This window comes from Ptiloglossa arizonensis, chromosome 4, assembly GCF_051014685.1.
Source record: "Ptiloglossa arizonensis isolate GNS036 chromosome 4, iyPtiAriz1_principal, whole genome shotgun sequence".
NCBI classification, from domain to species: domain Eukaryota; kingdom Metazoa; phylum Arthropoda; class Insecta; order Hymenoptera; family Colletidae; genus Ptiloglossa; species Ptiloglossa arizonensis.
The window spans coordinates 14,785,309-14,795,526 of record NC_135051.1 but is presented as its reverse complement, the minus strand read 5'-3'; the positions used below and the strand labels follow the sequence as shown (position 1 = coordinate 14,795,526).

The 10,218-nt window shown below is 34.3% G+C and overlaps 1 protein-coding gene across 3 annotated transcripts in view; it reads left to right on the top strand.

The window, feature by feature from the left end:
* Window positions 1–415: 415 nt before the first annotated feature.
* Window positions 416–10,218, top strand: part of LOC143145664 (uncharacterized) — a 77,493-nt gene continuing 67,690 nt past the window's right edge. For 2 of the 3 annotated variants that reach the window (XM_076309248.1, XM_076309250.1), the window contains exon 1: window positions 465–540. The gene's annotated coding sequence lies outside the window, so the exon portion shown is untranslated. Of the gene's footprint in view, window positions 541–10,218 lie in introns of all 3 variants that reach the window. The other variant, XM_076309247.1, reaches the window with a different exon arrangement.

The following is a 10,218-nucleotide window of genomic DNA, read 5'->3' as shown; positions in this document are numbered from 1 at the left end:
ATTACTCGTTATTAATTTCTTTGAAATTTTAATCGATAGTAAACATAACTCAATAATTCTCGAAAAATTCTCACCGCTGAATCGGAACTACGATTTTTCTCCAATTCTTCGGCGTATACGACCGATAGTGTGACCCCGTATATTTCTCGCGATATCGTGTCTAAAATAAATAAGACTGCCGTTAGAATCTCTGAAGTTCATCTCTATCTGTGTGACGCGACCGCAAAGAAACGCGTTCGCAGTGTTTGGCGAGACGTGACGTAAACTTTACACCCCGACGCTGCTGGTGTCTTTCTGTTTTGATTCGCTTTGACAGGCTGCCCTAGCCGGTCGCTCGATCCTCGTCTCGCCGTTCACAGCGCATTGGTGGGAGAAGGACGGAGAGAGGGAGTTGTAGGGCTAAGCAGAGTGGGATTTGGTGCGAGCGAGGAGAGAGGGATGGCGGAACTGTCAGTGCTACATCGGTTCTCTCCACGTAAGGACGAGCCACAAGGGATCACCTGCGAATTACCTCTCGTCGAGACGCCTCTTCTTAACCAGGTAAGTGTCGTTTTAAGTTCTTCGAACGATTAATAGTAGCCGGTTCGGTTTCAATCGATAACTTGCGAGTGCATTGTACAACTGCTGGCTTTGTAAATACCGGTGTCTGTTCACGACGTTGTCCACCAACGAAGAACGGTCGGTGTTTTTTTTTTACGTAAGAAGAAAGTTCTTCAGAGAGGATTACACGTTTACGAGTTTACGAATACGTTTGCAATTTCGAAGCACAAAGCTTCCGCTCCGCGAGTAGATACTGTGCAACGCGTTGTATTGTTTACATCGAAACTACGACGATGAGTTGGAATTTTATTTCGACAAGGGTATCGAACACGATTGTAATTCTTTCAATAGGGGAATAAATAAATAATATTCCGTAACGGGGAAACTGTTCGAGGATTATTTTCAATGTTTTACGATTAAACATTTATTCGCGAATTGAAGCTGGAATTTCTCTGCTCGCACCTCGAACGAATTGTATTCGTTTATCTGATACAAATTTTTACAGGTATCGGCTGAAAAATTGTCAATTGTACGAGTAGTGGTATAATTTGGGATATCAATGATGACGATTATTCGTAATCGTAATCGTAAGACAATTCGTAATCTATCGTGTATAAAGTAAATTTTTGCAAGATTTTCAATATTTCATTTGAATATGAAAATGTATTTGCGAAAATTAATTCCAAACTACTTTTAACGCATGTTTGTCTATTCGTGAATGCATTGTAGTGTTTGTAAACATTTGAATTACTGTACGGAGAAGAATTTATTTCTTTTTTAATTTTAAATACAATTTACTGCTTAATTGAATATAAATGTATTGCAATTAATGGAATTTCATACTGGAAGCCATTTAATCGTATACAGTATCAAACGTGAGACATATAGTCCTTGTTTAAAGAACAATGCTTGTATTTGAGTCAATGCAAGAACACAAATTGATCTTTATTCTAATGCAAAAGAAAAAAAATTGCACCTCTTATCAATCTCGAGATCGTAGCTTTATTTCTAAGGAAACATTTCATTTGTCGCAACCTAATGCTTCTCGTATTTAAAAAAAAAAAAACAAAGATAACACTACACTTTGTGCAATTATTAAGAGTCCTTTTCTGTAAAGTTAGAACTCTTGAAAGTAGCTGATTTTAACAGCAATATTCGAAGCGAGTTTGTCTCCAGATTTTATCAAATTACCATAACGAAGCTAGTCGATAAACATATTGCATGCATGAGTAACACGTGTGACAAGGTAACTACATATAGGTATAAGTAACAAGTTTCCGAGACAGTGGGAAAGATCAAATATTCCGGACTTAAAATAAGGTTCGGTTTCGTACGAAATATGTGTTTGAATGGATTCTAGGAACACACGTTTCTAGAAGTAAACTACTTACGTAAACTGCAAGTTTACACGTAAGGAGATACGTGGCACGAATATCTAACGCATGTGATACAGTAAGGGTGCAGATTGAAGAACGGACCAGTTAGCCAGGTGATGGTTAAAGTCTGTTGGAGAATCAGTAAAGAGTTAGAGTTGGAGCCAATTAGAATCAGAAATGCAACTAGAGAGAGTACAACTGTACAAGACGTATAACTGGACAAGAGTACAACTATACTGTACTCTTACTGTACAATAACCCAATTATAAAATTGCACTACTGTTTACAAGTACAATTGTCTAATAACTAAACTGTATAAGAGTACTACTGTGTATAAGTACAATTGTCTAATAACCAAACTGTATAAGAGTACAATTGACTACTATAGTCAAACTAGACAATACTCACACAGTACAATAGTCCACCTCCACAATAGTCCAACTATAAACGAGTACAATTGTGACAATTGTAAAGTTTTGAAATTAGAAGATTAAAATAATATCGAATCAGGGTAAGAACATTATAAAAACGTCCAGATTTTAAGCACAGTAATATAAACAAACCTTAAATCATATACCCATATAGTTAAAACAAGGGTTGATCTTTCTTTGATTATGAACAGCTAATTATGAATTTCCTCTATAGATAATTTCGCTCTAGTCGCAGTCATTTTTCAAAAGTATTATTCCTCGCCATGTTGATTCTTCCTCTTTGGCTCTAAATTCGTTCAAAATCTGTTTTATTCGTCTGGTAACCAAGGACTAAGGCCATCCTTCTCGTATGTTGTCCCCAGTTGTCCCATTCCAAGTATTCACCTCACCGAGCGTTAGCAAAAGCGCACTGTAACGAAACACCGTTGAACGGGATAGCCTAGAGCAGGATCTTACTGTTGTTGGAACGATGGTTTGATGACAACATACTGTATTTCAACGGTAGTTTCTGAATCTAGAAAATTTCTAAAGCCAACAATCGCGAAACGACGCATCCTGACGTGACCTGAACGCTCGTCGTAGCCGGATTAATCCTCGAAGCTACAGATTGTACACGTATATATGCTAAGGTATTTAGCAGAGATAGCACAACCTTAATCCTAAGTCACTAAGTAAGATGGATTTTGGTCTTTGCACGATTTTGACCATAGAATTGATGGACTACCATGTTTCGAAAATATAATATATATCGATGACCAGCAACGTAAGCAAGCAGATTTTATCATAGTTCTCTTCAGTGTTGAATAGTCATTATAAATGTAAGCCTGAAATTTTTTAAGTAATTTTACGAGAAAATCGAACAAGCAAAGATGAACTATGAAATTTTGAGACTCGTGACGATATTTTATAATTTGATGAAATCCCATTTACCTTAGGAGTCTTTCCTCGAAACAGTCAAAAGTTATTTTAAACAATCCAAAATTTATAAAGACTAACACCAAAAACATAAAGTTACAAAATACGAGATAGAAATATTAATCTACATTCCTGCCACGTTTTTTTTTTCAGTATTTAATTCATATAAATTAATATTTTAATTTGCAATATAATAATTTTGATTACTGAATTTCAATTTTTAAATACCTACAGATAGTTACGAAAATATATTTAAAAATTTCTATTCCAAATTATACATTCCTTCTATTTCATTCCTCGTTATTTAACTCATTAAGCATTCCACTTATTTATCTAACTACACTTAAAATTTATAACTGAAAAGTACCACGAACGTATGTAACTCGTATTTTTAACTTCGTAATAAAACAAAGAGGGCGTAAGAAACTTCCTGTACCATTCACTCGTCTCTATTGCAATATCTTTAATTATAGCGAAACAATATATTACAAGGCCTGGATAGGTCAGAAATGACCCGAGGAATTGCAACGGGGTTAAGTAACACAACACCTATGAAAATGAAAATTTGAACGGGTTAATTTTAAATGGACATTTAAATGGGTCGTAGAGGCTCGCGGAGACCGGCAGGGTTAATTATTATTGCTCCGAAGCATCGAAACGAATCTGAGTCACCGCGTAATGCGCCGGTGGCGTCGTTTCTGCGCTCGAGTTCGCCAAAGCGATCCTCTCGAACGCACATCGTAAATACACTCGCGCCGATATGCGCCCACGAGGACGTACTCGAGTGCATCGTTCGCACGCGTGTGCCTCTCAAGAATACCTGGCAGCGGTACATACGCGATCTGGTACATCATAACGTGACCGTCCGCAGACGCGTTTAATTGCCGAAGTCGACAGAGCAACCAGTCGCCTCGCGTCTCGTCCCTGTTAAATTAGGGAGGTATGCGTTTTTTCGGGCAAAAATTAAGTAACGGTAGTCATTCTTTTTTTAAGAGACTACGAAGTATTTTAATCGGTGTGTAGTTAAACTACAAAGTGTTTTAATTTTACTTAAGTATTGGTACATTTTTGGAAAATATATAGACATTTTTGTACAGCAAAAATTTCATATTTAAAAGGTTACAGACCGGGACATGAACCGTGCACTGTTCCGTGACTGACACGATAACATTCTGTTGGTTGAAAATAATTCTTCATGGAAAATACTAAAAAGTAGTGGTGGAATGTCCATCACTGTGAGGGTTTATTTCGAGTAACATTTTTTGCGATGACAGTTTATACAGAAATTATTTGAAGCAAAATAGAAAGAATATTCGTTTAAAATGTAATGAATAATTTGGTTGTTGTCATGGTAGATTTTTTAAATATTGATTTTAAATTAACACTCGCAGGGTGATTTCTAGACTAGTAATAGTTATATTTGCGCATAGGTTATTTGGTTTGATAATCTTGAATAGTTTAATTATGTACGAGGTGTTTGTTAACATACGGTACCTACTTTGGTGATATCAAGGAACGTGAAACAGTGAAAATGTTCGTAAAAGCGCGTATCTTGTTTGTTCTTGTTTTCGAGTTATAAACTTTTTTGTGCTCCAGTAATTCTAAGCTAGTGTAACCGATTCTACTAAACTGTTTATGTACGATGATCGATATCTCTCGACCTTGCTGACTATTCTATTCTATGAATCGAATTCCATTTCGAGCACTTTCTATAAAAGTAAGCAGCTCTACGTTACCGGAGCAAAAAAATGTTTATAACTTGGAAACAAGGTCAAATGGGGTTCGTGTTTATATGAACTGTTTTCATTCTTTTTATGCCCCCTGTCCGCGACTGAAGTGGGTACTACACGTTACGAAACAACTTGTGTATCTTAACACGTTGAGTACCGGAACATTTTGATGAAATATAAACTAGAAAGCTGCTGGTAACTCTGAAGTTTTCAGTTTAATTCAAATTCATTTTCAGAGTAAGTGCATTCACAAAAGGTACGTATATTTAAATTTTTCAAACTTCTTTTGCGTGCCTACTGAAAACTCATTGATACAGCGTCGCTAATTTCAAGTACGATAAATGTGTTAAAAAACGATCATATTTTATCTTACTTTGAATCGAAGAATTGAAAATATTTCGTAATAAATGCACAAATTTTTCAAAAGAAGATTTTCACTCGAATATTAGTAGACACATTTTAACAACGTCAAATTAAATTGAGGGAATTTTATACAAATGAAATATTGATTACTTTCTTGAACGATAATATATAAATAAACACAACGATGTAAATATTCTTGTCGATTTAAATAAATGGTAGAAAAGAACACAAACAATTATTTAAATACTATCAAATTGAATATTACTCAATATTTTTAACCAATCTTCATATAGCACACGGTACATTGCTAATTTTGTTTTTATTAATTGATTAATAATCTTATCACCTAAATTACTGAGCGATTGATAGTTAAAAAACAAATTTCTGGGTCTACAAAGACCCACCATCAGCTGTGCGAGTATTAACCCTTTTATATACATATCTGCATTTATTTTTATCAGGATCCTATGTTCATATTATTTTATTTCTGAGAAATTTACTTTCTTTTAAATGATTTATTTAATATTACATCTACTTACAAACCATTATCGACCACTGTGAATTATATATTTAACATTTAATACAAACCCTTTCCAAATTAAAAAGTAAATAGTTATATATAATTCCCTACTCGCGTTAATTTCGTTAATTTTTCCTTTCATTCGTTTCTATTTTATTTTCCCAAGAATCATACGACATACTAGATGAAAAAAAAAGTATTCTAGGTTCTCAAGAGTCGAATAAGAATATCTACAAACTTAACGCGTGCACGTACATTAAAGACTACTATCTCGTTCAATAAGTTTTGTCGTTTTTTCCATCGTGAAGAAACTCTATGACACTTCAACTTTGAACAATCGTAAATATACGAACGAGTCGACAGATCTACACGAAACTTCGCACACGTTCATCAACCACCGGTACCATCTTTAAAAAAATAAAACGACGAACCTAATAGCTCCGTTTCTTATCGAACGACAAAACTTATCGAACAACTTATTATACTAGGTTGGTGTAGGCGAGCAAAAGAGACACTGGAACGTATTGTAGGAAACGCTGTGTTGAAAAGAAACGCGAAATCCACACAATGAGGGACGTGGACGACCGAAGAGAATCGCGTCTGCCACACGTCTGGTTTATGCGAGTCAAGATGAAAGATAGGAAGGCCGAGGACCGGCTCCAAACGACCAAGAGCGATCTCGAGATGTAGCTACCTAATTGCACCGTTACGCGCGTACGAACCAACCGTTAAATCATCGTCGTGCTGTTCCCTGGTGTCTCAGAGATTCGTAAACATTTTCAGAGAGTTTTAACTGGACGAAGAATTACCCAGAAGAATTACTCTTATGGTCAACGTATCCCAGAATTAATCAAAGAACCTTGTTCTTGGAAACAACAGTGATGTTTACAGGTCTGGGAATATTGTGTCAGTGATAAAATTTCTTTTTTTTATTTTTTCCTCGTTGAGTGTACATTACAACTTCGGGTATATCAAGGTTTAATATTTTATCGTCATTGGCGAAGATAGATATAATTTTCATCTAGATAGAAGTTTCGACCGACGAATAAAAGATAAAATTTTGTTCTCATTCGTTGAATACGAATTAGAATCTGAGTCGTAGAATGAAATATAATATTTCCTGTCGAACGAAGATAGAAAAAATATTACGATGCAATATTTTAATCGTGATTCGGAGCGTTTAGGGTACTGGAAGAATTATAATTTAAATTTTTATCCTGGAGTAAATTACATATTGGAAGAAGCCATGAGAAATGTATTTGATATCGAATGATCCTATTTGTTGAGTTGTTTCGTTATCGATAGCTCTAATGTTAACGAAACGGAAGTTGTTATCATAATTTATCATAGGTATCATCAGTGTCATGTGTTGATGTTTAGATCTAAATATAGATAGATGAAACAAACTTCACCGAGTCATCGATAAGCTTAGACCGACAATGTCTGCTTCTTCTCCGAAGATTCTGACAGAATTCAAAAGAAACATTCAAAAACTTCGTTTAGCTCTAAAAATAATTTTAGAAACAGCTGGAGCATTGCTAATCATCTGAACTTATTCTAGAGAACGATCGTAAACTACTAAATAGCTTGTGCAGAATTTTCAATCTGAATATAAACATCGTTGAGCAAAACGTAAAGAAATATTGCTATTAATTTTATTTCCATAAACAACAGCTCTCGAAGTGTCTCCCCTGGTAAAATAATCATACTAATAGCAAAAAAGCTCCGTTGGTAAAAGGTTAACTTTCCGATTCAACTCGTCTGCTTTCTATTCCGTTACAGTGTACTCGGTTCGTATTTCCATGCAAATTCTTATCTCACTTTCTCTGTCGTGAATTCGTCTTTTTTATGGCAAACTTTCTGGTTCAAATGGAACAATAGATCCGGCGGTATTTCGTGATTATTGAGTACCCTTTAATGGTATTAATTAGAGTAATTAGACGAGAATCAGGAACCAACCGTGCTGATGCATTAATTAACGGTGGGAAAATAAGATTAACGATGTTATGCGACGCCAGCATCTTTTTCTGGTCCCTTTGGCCAAACACGTGCGTGCCATGTGCGAATGCATCGTTGATTGCACACACAATGCACCAGCGTTGCATTTACACTGTTTACGCGTACGTGCTTTTATGTACAGAGTCGTTGTTCGAAATGGCAAACGATTGGTAATTCGTTTCTCGTGTCTCTCGAAATCTTGGCCAATAACGAGTCACCTACGAGGTATAACATTCTTTATTGTCGAAACAGTACGAATTATTCGTAAATAATATTAATCACTCTGTATAATCTTGTCAAGTGACGAATTATAAATTGGTGATTACATTATAAAATTATCTTAAAATTATCGAACATCAATTGTACATAAAATTATCTTAAAATTACCAAACATCGATTGTATATACATTGCAAAATTATATTAAAATTACCGAACAGTAATTGTACGTATATCGTGAAATTATCTTAAATATTATTTTTCCCTGAAGATATGGTCGAAACGTTGAGAACAATTTGTACCGAATAAATTAGGCGTATCTTGCACTTGACTATGATGTTACTTAATCAAAAGATCGCATTATACTGTAAAATGTACATCTTATTATTTATTCTCGGAGAAGAACAATGAGACGTGGAGATAAGAAAAATAAGGGAAATAGATGGGATGGTATACGTAGTGCTCGAGATATCGAAAATATTGTAAACTGATACATCGATAAAACTATGGATCGCTGGTACGAATTAATTTCCTGAACACACCTGAGAATCGGGCTTGAAGAAGCATCGAATTCCATCGGAAATGGCCGCGTGTTCCACGTTTAATTATAGAAATGAAGTCGTGTACCTGAGGTGGCCAAACTCATGGGAGTAGCGTATGGTAATCCTAGCGAAGTAAATTTTAGTAAAACTATAAATAATCCTGGCAATAAGAAGACGCGAACACCGTCGAATACCTGGGTCAGCGGACGTTCTGGTTTAGACGACTAGATTTATAGGCGATGGACTCCCTCTATGTTAAATTTCTTTAAATTGTCGCTTTACAAATTTTTTATTTACATGTACATTCCAGAAGAGAATACTTTTTATCGTTTTATTTCAATTACATCGTACAACGATTTCGCAGTTTACTTTTGAAGAGGGCTGGAAATAAAAATCGAAACTTTTATCGATACGATGCAATATAATAATGATACATTTGAATAAAATTCTAAAAAAAAAACTATTATGGAGAAACTAAGTAAATAAAAAATTTTATGCGTCACATTGTATACAATAGGTAACGAAACAATAAAGTGTACATTTTCATAGTTAATATTGTGCGTACCAAACGATGTTAATGAAAAATTTAGATTCAATTCTAAATTTTTTCGTTGATATTTTATTAGATTGGCTAAAAGTTCGAATTTTAGCTCTTCGTTTCAGCGCGTATTAAATTGAAATGATACGATAGAATTTTAATCCTTCAACTAATCAAGTTACAGAACTGTGGGACGACACTTTTCGTGCGATGTCAGCTCCGACTCATATTCAAAGCATTTAGTTTCGCTTGAGTGTAAGATGGAATGAAAAATGTATAAGACTTAACGACGATAATATTTACACTTCAATTGGAAATGATTGACTACATGTATGATAACTGATACGACTGTCAATTTGTTTATTCTGCACATGAAAAGCACGTGCATCTGTCTTCGATAGAAATGAATCAAGAAGAAGAAGAAATAAATTATAAATTTATAATTCATTAGTGAAATAATTTTCATATAGAAATTGGGGAGAAAAATACATTACTTAAAAGAGAAAATCATCGATTAGATTTATCGAAAAATTCTAACAGAATATCAAGAGCACCACAAATGGCTATTAACACCTATTATATTTTCAAGATAGCAATTTGTGTCCAAATAGAATAGAATTTCGACATTTTTTTAATTATAGTATTTCTAATAGTCATTATAAAAAATCAAAGACTTATAAATGACGTAGAATAATAACGTATAAATATTTCGATTTCAATTTTAAGTTTTTCTCGGTTTATCAATAACAATAGGTAACGATAGAAGAATAGAATACAAAATTCATTTAATGAATTTAAGACTAGTGCTCCAATTATCAAAAATGAACAATTGAAAATTAATAACGATATTTTTCGTAGCATAATGCAAAGAGGCCATTCTTAATATCAAAGGCGATTGTTAAGAAACTATTCGTCGTTCAACGATGAACATCCAATCACATTAATTGTTCAAGATTTACTTACGAATATTCTCAATGGATAACCAATAGTGATTTAATTATTACTGATCATTAAGCATTTGAAACATTCATGTATTCTTCAAGCAAGA